Source organism: Vicugna pacos, chromosome 30, assembly GCF_048564905.1.
Source record: "Vicugna pacos chromosome 30, VicPac4, whole genome shotgun sequence".
NCBI classification, from domain to species: Eukaryota; Metazoa; Chordata; class Mammalia; order Artiodactyla; family Camelidae; genus Vicugna; species Vicugna pacos.
The window spans coordinates 22839407-22850651 of NC_133016.1; the positions used below are offsets into that span (position 1 = coordinate 22839407).

At 44.6% G+C, this 11245-nt stretch overlaps 1 protein-coding gene and 1 long non-coding RNA gene across 9 annotated transcripts in view; one reads left to right on the forward strand and one right to left on the reverse strand.

Annotated features, from left to right (window-relative positions):
• Positions 1-5011, reverse strand: part of SMAD2 (SMAD family member 2) — a 72761-nt gene extending 67750 nt beyond the window's left edge. For 2 of the 6 annotated variants that reach the window (XM_072952315.1, XM_072952310.1), the window contains exons 1-2: positions 4331-4465; positions 3916-3999 (exon numbers count right to left, since the gene is read on the reverse strand). The gene's annotated coding sequence lies outside the window, so the exon portion shown is untranslated. Of the gene's footprint in view, positions 1-3915; positions 4000-4275; positions 4468-4992 lie in introns of those variants that run through there. The other 4 variants (XM_072952311.1, XM_072952314.1, XM_072952312.1 and 1 more) reach the window with 4 other exon arrangements.
• On the forward strand, positions 4695-8170 carry LOC116286064 (uncharacterized). 3 transcript variants are annotated; one of them, XR_012065786.1, is made up of 4 exons: positions 4695-4804; positions 5904-5978; positions 7365-7465; positions 7571-8170. It is a non-coding gene; the product is annotated as an uncharacterized lncRNA (long non-coding RNA). The 3 variants fall into 3 exon arrangements; XR_012065788.1 differs by having other exon boundaries at positions 4768-4804; positions 5907-5978; XR_012065787.1 differs by lacking the exon at positions 4695-4804 and adding an exon at positions 4842-5166.
• Positions 8171-11245: the final 3075 nt, after the last annotated feature.

Here is an 11245-nt window from a genome sequence, read left to right on the forward strand (position 1 = left end):
GAACATTTGTTAATTATCCTGAATAACAATCTAAGTTATATTATGTAGATTATTGTGCCCTTTAAAAATTTTTCCCAAATATGATTTAAGCTAATTGATGAACATTCATTACTACGCTTTCAGGTCTGGTCCTGCACTTAATGGTCCCAGACATGCTGGTTAGGCTCTGAGTATTCGTTTTCGTGTTATCTCCATTATCCTCACCAGGCTGTTATGTGTTTTTCCTTACAATAGACAGACTTAACAGTTCCCCATCCTCCTCCCCCACCCCCGGCTAGACTCCCCCAAACCTCCCACATTACCCACAATCTACTTGTCTCTAATCTACTGTGAGTTTAAAAGCCAGAAAACTTTGCTCATTAGAAACATTTGAAATAAACGTGAACATGCTCTAACTAAGGGTGGCAAGGGCTCTCCGATGACTACAGCTGTAAGATGTAAGGATTTGGACAATCTGGTTACCTTAGGCCTTTTCGCTAGTGTCTGTTCCTCAAACTCATTTTATAATAGGTCAAGGATAAAAGAGTTGGAAAATCATCTGGTTTAGAAAGAAAACAACTGAAAGCTACAACCAGAGGAGAACAAAAGAGATCATGTGAGAAGACCCTCAGGTCTGAGGCTCTGCTCTAAGTACTTTAATCACGATCAATGATGATTTAATCTTTGTAATAATCTTAAGAGGTAGGTGTTATTACCTCCATTTTCATTCAGAAAACCAAGGCTCAGGAGTAATTTGCCCAACACATTAACTGAGGAACTGACTGTAAGCCTAGGTCTCTCTGATTCCAAAGCCCATGGCCTTTCCACTACACAAGAGTGCAACCCAATCCTTATTCTCGCTTTAGCTAATTGTATTTACACTTTATTTCTGATTCGTTCATTGGAACCTGACTGATTCAGGTTTGCTTTCCTTCCCTAACCAGTTTCTATAACTAAAAGGCAATGGATAATCAAACAGCGGCCAAATTAGGCTTAGATCGGCAAGAGTTCATCTGCTCAGCAACTAATGTGTCTGAAAGACTGGCTATATCTTCAGTTTGTACAGATTATGCAAATATGGTGACAAGTATCTCCATCTTCACATACACTAACTCTGCCCAGTGACAATATGGGTTAACACTCGACACCTTCCCTAATGCTGACCTCTACATTCAAAAGAAAGCAATGTAAGCATACTTTAGAAACTAGCTCAGTCATGTATTACAATCCCCCTCAATTTGCACACTAACATGACTTTCTTACTCTAAACACTGGAGGACAGGGCAAGGAGATATGAAGACTTCCTACTTTTCTAATGCCATTAAAGGTCTGGGATATATTTATTCCCTGTTACTTTACTGCCTAGTCCAGAGCCTGACACATAGCAAAATGCTATTTTACTGCTGGTTAAATGAATAAATGCTGCTTGTTCAACAAATATAAATTATTTATTGCATAAATGTGTAACCTCTCCTGAACTAGTTTTGAAACCTCTGTATTTCACATTTTCTAACATGCCTTTGCAATACTTAGTGGAAAACATCTTCTCTCTTACAGAAACTAAGAGCTTAAAAATGGTTCCTCTGCTCCCATCAAAAGACATGCCCCTCTCCATCCTCTAAAAATGACTCTTGTCCCAAGAATATGAATAAGCCTCCATCTGCCAGACTGCACTAAATACAGCTTTTATATGCATTACAAAAACACCTGTATGAAAAAGCTGCTACAAAACGAGGCCTTAGAAGTCCTCAAGTACAAAAACAACAGAATCAAAACCAAGTAAGAATATGGAGCGCTTTCAGACCTTTATGAAAGTCAAAACTGAAAATATCTGCAAAACGTAAAAATTCAATAGGTCTTTGATCAGCAGGTTAAGTAAACTGTTTTTCACTCACATATTTTCCACAACGTGAAGTAACAAGATTATAGCAACATATTTGCAATATTTATAATAGGAAATTGAAAAGAGGACTTTTGTCATCTTGAAGTAGAAACCACCTTTGTTCCTGAGTAAGAGATTTTCTGCTGAAACATACAAAGCTATCCCCAAATTCCAACTTAAGAGTTAAAACACATACCAAGCCTGACAACCACAAACAACAGGAAATTACTCTGCACAGTTTCTTACAAGACTATTATTTCATGAACCTTACAGATTGTGCAGCGATTTGAACACTTACGGCTCGGTCCAGGTAACAACCTTGAAAAACTAAACTTTTGTTGAACACCTACAATGTGAAATCACTTTAGAAGGTACAGCTACAAAGTACAAAAATTAAGTTCTAACAGCAATTTCTTACTAAAACAAACACAGAAATGGATGTTTCCAATCATTACATTATTATACAGGCCAAAGAACTATTTTAAACTCAATTAATTTTAACATTAAGAGTATAAGTGGATACTCACCCTAGAAATGCCCACAGACTTGAACTATTCTTATTTACTACCACAACTAATTTTATGGTGGAAAAAAAAAAAAGACTTAGGAATTTAAAAAATAAATCAGTGTTACTTTCTGATTTTAATATGTTTGCTAAATGACCTTTTGGTGGATAAAATTCTATCAATATCCTATACGGCTTTTTTTTAAGGCAAATGAAAAAAGAATTCTCAAATCATGATACATTTATGAAATCCATTTTACATTATTTCTTCCATCTCTGTATATATTTGCTTCACTTATTTATTCATTCACATTTAAACTCAAATTTCATGTAACTATTTGCCTTACACATCTGTGTAAGGAAAATTTTTCTATTTTAAACGGGTCAAAACTAGAACAAAAGCTACTGTATTTTCAGAGTAACCGAAAATTTATTATCTTCTTAGTCTCAAGGAAAACAGCTTACAATCAGTGAAGGTTCAATTCATATGAAATCAGAAGAGAGAAAATGAAAAGGAACTATTATTTAAAAGAAATTCAGAATTCTGGAAATAAATCAAATTTCAGGGACCATTTTTGAAAAGATGTAATTAATCCAAGTAAGTTTGTGTGATCACTTACTTCACCTGCGTCGTTCTGTAAGTTTAAAACACCAAAATCTAGGATACTCCAAACTCTTAACAAACAAGACATGACTTACAGAGAAAATACTATTTCCAAATTCGTCTTACCTGGAAACGCTTTTTAAAGATTTAGTTGACAACAAACTGGTAGTATTCAGCTTTTAAAGGGTCAAGAGGAAGGAATAACAAAACCGACCTAAGTAATGTTCTTCTTTTGTTCAGGATCAAAAGGAAACCACAACCACAAAAGGGTTAAATAAGTAAGAGACAAAAGTACCTAACCCAGCCCAAGAGCAGTATCCCTCAGGAGAGAACAAAACAATTGAAGTTGCAGATCTGAAAACCAAGTTTGAAATACATGAAATCAATTAGCGTGCTCTCTAAAGGCGTGTGATAAAAACTAATAGGCTGCGCTCACAGGGCAACTTTCACAAGTGAGTAGAGAAGGATCTGCACAGAGTATGAGACGTGTGCGTGTTTGTATGAGAGTACACACAAGCGATTCTGAACCCCAAGACCAGAATGGTTAACAAAGGTTACAGCACCAAAAAAAAAAAAAAAGTGGAAGCAAAGTATCTCACGCTCCTAACTCGGCTTCCCAAAGACTCCCGAAACCAGAGCTCTGTCCCTCTGGCTTTGAAAATCAGAACCACAAACTATAGTGTGTGTTCTCGGCGGAGGGGACGGGCCACAGCCAGCCCCCGCCCCGGGCGCGCGGGCGGGCTGGTAGCTCCTGGCGCCGACCCCGTCCCTCCGGCTACCCCGCCCCGCGATCCCGCACCCCGAGGGCCCGGCGCCCCGCGGCCCCGACCTCGCCACACCCCAGCCCCCGGTCCCCGAGGCCATGTGACGCGGCCAGCCTCGCGGACCCGGGCCCCACACCGCCGCACCCCAGCCCCGAGGGCCCGCCGGGCGCCGCGGCGTTACCTGGACCGAGGCTCCGGGTCCCGCCCCGTCAGAGCCGGGGGTCCGGGACCTTTTGTTCCTTCCTCTTCCGAATGGGATGAGGGGCTGGGAGGGGAAAGGGGAATGGGCGATTGGAGGCGGAACTGAAAACACTCTCGCGGCCGCCCGGCCTCCCGCCCCGCCCCGCCCCCCAGTCGGAGTCCGGCCCGCGGCCCCGGCTTACGGGGAGGGGGCGCGGGCCCGGCCGCCGCCCGCGGGAAGGAGGGGGTGGGGACGCGCGACCCGCCGCCGCCCCTCCTCCCCTCAAGCGCGCGCCCGCCTCGCCCCCACCCCGGGCGGCCGGGACCGCCGAGCCCTCCCCCGCCGCGCCCGCCGGCCCACCTCCGCTTCCGCCCTGCGCCCTCCGCCGCCGGCCGCAGCGGCGCGGCGCACCCACCTCCGGGCGGCTCGCTCGGCGCTCGCTGGCTGCTGGCTGGGAGCTGCTCCTCCGCCGCCGCGGCCGCGCGGTAGACCCGCCTCCCACCCCGGGCCGCGAGCCCCGCCGATTCGTCGGCGCAGCCCCGGGGCTGGCACCCTGCCGCCCGCTGATTGGAGCCCCCGGCCGCCCGTTAGGGCGCTAGGCACGCCGGCCGAGCGCAGCGCTCGGCGCGCACGGAAGACGGGGCGAGCGGAGGAGGGAAGGAAGGAGGCCGAGCGCCCGAGAAGAGCCGTGGCGCGAGCGGGGCTCGGAGAGTCGCGGGCCACTACCTCCCCACCTCCTTTCCCTTCGGACGCCCCGCCCTCCCGGCCGGACCGGCGGCGGTCGCAGCCAATCAGCGCGTGGGGTGCTCGGGGTGTGAGCCGCGCGTCGGGGGCCTCGAATCGGAAGGGAGACGTCGCTCGCTGATTGGTCCCGCCTCCCCCGTAGAGCGTGAGGCGAGGCGCGGCCTGGCGGGCGGTCAGGCGGGCGGCGGGGCGGCGGGGCGGCGGAGGACGAGGTGGGGTGGGACGCCCGCGGTTCCGGCTGGTTTCGTCTCCGGCACGCTTCCACGAGAGGCTCTGGGAAGGGGAGGGGAAGGCACGTAACCTGCTACTCTAGCGCCACCCATCCCTCATTACCTCTGCCCTGGTCCCCCTCCCGGTCTCTCTCCAGAGCCATTGGGTGGGGCCTGTCGAGGGCCGCCGCCTCGCCCACCTTCCATAGTCAAGCCGGGAGTGGATAAGTGCTCATTCCCGGGGAGGCCCCGGGGACCGGACAAGCCAGGGGCAGAAGAGGGTTCTGCAGAAGCCGGGGTACCAGACCCACACTGGGCGCGCCCATATGTGAATAAGTGGGCGGGGCCCTCGTGGTGGTAAACGGGGGCGGGGTGCGAGATGTAAATAAGCCCTGGGCGGAGATCTTTTCTGAGCATTAGGGCCTGGGAAGGGGATGCCAGGTATTTTTCTTTAACCGAGTCCTCAGTTCTGCCTTTGTTGAAGATGGTGCCGTTTATGCATGCTCTAACTGATTCTTGTGAAGGCTAAAGTATAAGTGCCTGGCACGATGACCCTTAACTGCTGAGTTATCGTCCTTTCTTATTTCTGCACTGTTCAGGCAATGCTCTTAGGCCCCAACATCACGCGTCTGCAGTACAAGCCGCTAAGCTGCTGACTGCCCAAAGCTGGTGGGGTCATAACCGCACTTACGTAACCTTATCGCTTTTGCCTTTCGGACCCCCGTCACCTGCTGAAACACTGAACCCAACTAATCACATCAAGCACTTTATTAAGCACCTACAATGTTAGGCAGGGAGCACCATAGAACTAAAGTTAAAAAGAAACTTAGGTCTCACGTAGTTGGTGGCAGAGACAAGACTAAAACAGAGTTGTCTGGTTCACTGTCCAGCACTCCTTCTCATGTACTCCATACTTCGTGGATTTAACAGGGGACTCAAGATAAAGCGTCACTACCAATTCAAATCAGTAAGCAGGAAGTACCAAACGACCATTTCAAACAGTAAGAGTGCTTAAAATATACTCTTTCTTTTCAGAAGTGAAGGCATCCCTGAGGAGAGTACCTTCAGATGGACCTGGAGAGAGATTTGGCCATCTTCTGAGTCTTACAGGTTTTCTAAATATCCTTTAAAAACCCCTTCATTTCCACCATCTCGCACCTCAAACTTGGAAATGCTTTTCTCATCCAAAGTTTGTGATGAAGAGAGTGAACCCTGGAGTTAGGCAGATTGTATTTGTGAATGCAGCTGTGTGCCAACTTTGTAACCTTTGGCCATTGAAACTCACCTGCAATGATAGCTACTTAAATATAGTTAGTTGGGTGCTAATTAAATAAAATATGTATATGAAAATGAATAGCACAGGGCTTTGAAGTTAAAAGAGAAGCAGTAATTGTGATCCTTTCTTCCCTTCTGTTGCCTACAAGCACGAATGCTAAAATGAACCTACTGAGCAGAAATTCTTCCTTCAGAAGTGTCCCTCCAGGAGGGTGTCTCCCATTGTCAGTTTAGAGGCAGCTCTACTCACCCTTCTAAAAATAGCTTCTGAAGGAGATCCAGGAAGCCAATTGGTGGAGCTGTTCCACCTCCTAAGACTTCTCTTTACACTTCCTAGAGCCACCAGGGAGGATGGTCTGGGGCAAAGATTGTTCCATTGAGAAGTTGGAAGGCTGTTTACGATTTTTGGTCCTTCTTCCTGCTAACACAAGCCAATGATTTTAATATGGAATAGCCTATAAAAAGCCACCCTGAGTCACACAAATATTTTCTCATATGTAACCAGGGTATGCATTTGAGTGTCCATTTTGGGTGAGTAGAAGTCAAAACAGAAGCAGATCTAGCTGGAATTCCAGAAGAACCTGTTCCCAGGGAGTTAGATACTTTGAGGGGCACATTAATCCAGTGGATAATGTGATTGAGGTCTAAGTTAGACCATCTCTCCAAAGCGTCAGACTTTGGGTCCCTAACTTTTCCAGTTAGGAAGCCTTCCAGGATCTGTAAGATTGAGGAAAGGGGAGGAAAGGCAACCTGGCTACCAATGCAGTCCCCAAAAAGCTTAGAAAAGGCGCATGCCTAGTGTCCCCTCAGCTAGAAATTCATCTAAGCCAAAGTGGGTCAAGACAGAAACTGAAGGCAGATGGAGCAGGGATTGCCGTGGCAACAATCAACTTGGAAATCCACTCGGGTACCTCAAGACTTATCAGGAGGTCCCTATTGTATAAATTATATTGAGTAAGTCTTATTTTTATGAGGCTAGACACCAAGTTTAACCCTTCATTATGCATGATGTTGAAAAACCAAAATCAATTCAGAATCCATTTAAAAGTAGTGAAATGTACTGGAAAGACACATAAGGAAAATGGTAATGGTGGTTGCTTCCAGAAAGAGAACGTTGAAGTCAAGAGTGGAGAATTTTAATTTTATTAATTCTTCTGTAGTTTGAGTTTAAAATATATACATATATGTATGTGTGTGTGTATATGTATCTTTTTTTTTCAGAAGATACAACTCATATTCCATCTTTACTCTGCTAAATCTATGAAGCTCTTCCTGGTTACTCCAGCCCAAAGGAATCACTCACCTATGAGTTTTTTCTCATGGTCAGAATTATTTACATTCCACGACTTTGATTATGTCTTGATCTGTTAGTTCAGTCTTGAGCAATTTTTTAACTTCTCATGTGTGTGTTTTGTCTGTCCATTTAGATTGTAAATTCCTGAAGGACAAGGACAATGGCTTGTTCTCAGTTGTTTTCCCACACCCTAAGATAAAAAAACACCATGTAATTGAAGAAATGTGAAATGCAGCATTTGCATAGCAGAAGGCTGTATGTGTGTCAGAGGTCTGCAAGCATTCTACACCACTTTGCCCCGTCTTTCCAGTTTGTAGTTGCCCTCAATATAATTATTGAGTATCTTGTGACCATCTGATCTCTATATTTGCTCATCCTCTTGGAACTAAGTTGTAGTGAACATTACATTTTAAAGATCCAGTTATTTGCAACTGAAAGGACACTGATTAAATGAGGTAATCTAAGTAAAAATTGTAAAGAGCAAATGTGTGGGGTTACTTTTGTTGTAAATGATAAAGAAGAAACCCAACACCAGCTGGATTTTTATCTTAATACAATGAAATTTCATATTTTAAATGAACTTATGTTGAAGATGTGTACACCTGCCTCTACAAACATAGCCACATACAGAATCCTCATTCACATGCTAATTTTTATTAATAATTAAAAATATTTAACATCTGATGGGAAATGCTGGAGGCAAGAATAAAGCAGATACAAGACAAAAGATTAATTTCAGCAAGTATTTATCAGGTATCTGTTATGTGCCTATCATAAAAGCATTGGTTGATCATGGTGGGTAATTCTCATTCCATGGCCAAAATCATTCAAGAAAACAAAGCATGCAAGAAAGTTTTTTTTTGTTTTTTTGTTTTTTTTGTTTTTTTAGATTTAAAGAGAATGAGATTGGGAGAGAAGTTGGCAATGGTAGAGAGAAAAACATTTGGAGAAAAGTTATTTTTCTCATCATTCTCCAGGCATCTGATAATTAATGTTTCTTTACATTTAAAAGCATAAAGAATCATTTGATAATTTATCATTGGATAGCTAATCTAATGATTGTTCAAACATTACCTGGAAAATTGCAATACAATTCCAATGCAATGATCACTCCCATAAGGCATTTAAACAGTATCTGAAATCTACATATTTTGGAAAAAACTAAACAGGGACCAGTATCTAAACCCTGGAAGAACAATGGACAAATTTTTTAAAGTTCTGTTGTGAAGGGGATAATTCAGTAGTCATATGTCAACAATAAGACCATATGCCTTGTTTATAATTGTCTGTGTGACAATATTGACCGAGCCAGGCTGCTGCTAGGCAAGATAAGCATGAAGGTATAATACTCTTGGAAAATTTCAAGCATATTAGCATAATTGCTCTGATGAAGACTAAAGAGCTTATTTAGCATAACTGGCTAGGGTAGACAATAGAGGCATAATCAGTGTCCTAATGATTGCATTAATAAGCCCCAATTGTTTGTCCTTACTGTAAACAGTCCTCAGCTATGAAAAAGACATTTTGCCAAAAGAGTCTGACAGTTGTGTTAGATGATGAGTCGCCAGGATGTAATGAATGATGGGAGAGAGCTTATTACTGTTGGGTCATAAAGACTTCAGGAGTCTTTCAAGAGGTGAATTATATAGCTCTGTAGAAGTTTCTTATCAGTTCCTCCTTGCCTTCGTACAATAATGGAGCCTGATCAATTCTCTTACTCTGCAGCTAAGGAAACCAAGAGCCAGGCTCTTCCAAAGCCCTATGGCCACTTAGCGCCAGGGGTTATACATACAGAGTCTACCTCTCCTGCTCGGACACTGCCTGCTGACCCTCTTACCTGTCCCTGGTCTATTCCCTCACCCATGCCTTTGCCACCCTCTCCAGTCTCCCTTTTCTCTTCTATGCATACGTCCTGACCAACTATTTCGCAGTGAAAATAGGGGCAAATATCCTCTCCACACCTAAACCCCAACACCAGACAAATATGTCTGTCTCCCAGTCTGTTCACCCAGCCATTTCTTGTGGGCGACCAGCTCCTCCTCCTGGGGAAGTCTTTCGCTTCTACCCATCCTCTGTTCCCTTGACTACCCAGCCTACATTAGAACCACCGCCCTCCACACCAGTCACACTGTCATATCACCTTCTAAAATTTGTCTTCAAAACGCTTATCATTATCTGGACTTATCATGTTCATTTATTTCTGTACTGATTTATCATTTGTCACTTCTTCCTATCGAATGTAAGCTCTATAAGAACAGGAAACATGTCTGTTGTTTGCTGGAGCATCGCCACTCAAGCGTGTCTATTTTGCTCACCATCTTGTCCCTGATTCAAGCATACGTGGAGGCACTCAATACATATTTTTGAATGGATGGATAATTTCCCCTCAAATTCACTCCAACTCAAAGCATGTGAAAACTGAAATCATCTCCTGTCTTCCTCTCTGGATGTGTTCTAGCCCAGTCCCCGAGAAAACAGAGCCTGATGCGAGGATGCTGATGCTTGATTTAAGAGATATTATCCCAGGGCAGGGACAGGGGAAAGGCAAGGAAGCCTGGCAAGCAATGCATAGTGCTGCATTACTGGGCTGAACACTGCTTCATGACGAGCCCTGAGGAGATGCAGCCAGTCCCTTGACAGGTACAACCAGTTGACCAGACAGACACTATGGAGGAATCATGCCTTGGAACAATCTGAGGAAGGAAGGAATTTTATCTTTATGTCTCCTGTCTCCACTTGGTCAAACTTGATTCCACAGGGAGCAAACTTTCCCATACTTACCAGTTTTGCTATCCGTATTATTTAATAGCCACTTAGAAAGCCAGATCCCTCCCTTCCCTGGAGTCCAGAAGAGATGGAAAGAAACTACTGGTATGTGTCTGGTCTGCCTTGGGCAGTCAGACCACACCCTAAGTCACTCATAGTGGCAGCTGAGTCAGAGCAAGAGACCCAGAAAATCGAAGACACATACACAGGGCCTAACATAGAGCTGTTGTCACCACAGCAAAGGTAGGAGCAGGTCTGCCTTATTCACTGCATTGTACCCAGCACCTCCCACAATGAGTCGCTAATTAAATTTTTGTTGAAGGAGTAGTTGCATGCATACATGACGTCACCATCTCTGCCTTATTCAAGACAAAACCTTGAAGTCATGCATGATCTTCCTTCTTTCTTAATTCCTGTATATCAAAATGAGGAGGAAAATTCCTCTCGGCTCTCCCTCCTTAATACATCGCAGACCCAGTGCCTCTTGCCCAAAGCTCACTGCCTTGATTCAGACCTTCAGTATCTTTCAGTGGAATGACTGCTGGAGCCCCTTAACTGGTCTTCCCATCTGTAGTCTTGCTCTCCTCCAGTTCATTCTTCCTGCTTCCTTTTTTAATAGCATATTTTCTAAATGCAAGTCTGATAATGTCACTATCTTGGTTAAATTGATAGAGATTTTTTTAAGGTAGAATCAAAAATCTTTAGCATAACCTAAAAGATCCTTCATGATCTGTCCTAGGCTAGTCTCTCTAGCTTTACACCTCACCGCTCCCCACCTTGCACTTATACCCGAGCCAGACTGGATTCCTGACATTTTCCCAGTGCACCATGCTGTCTCATTGCTCAATGCCTATGCTGTGCTCTTTGTTCTGCCTGGAATGCATTTGTGCCTGAGGAACCTCTACTCATACTTCAAAACACTGTCTCCATGTAGCCCCATTCATCCACTGATCAGTCCGTCCATCTGCCCACTCACGCATCCAGTATTCATTGTAACAGTCAGATTTCTTGTTGCAAGCAGCAGAAGAAACTGACTTTGCCG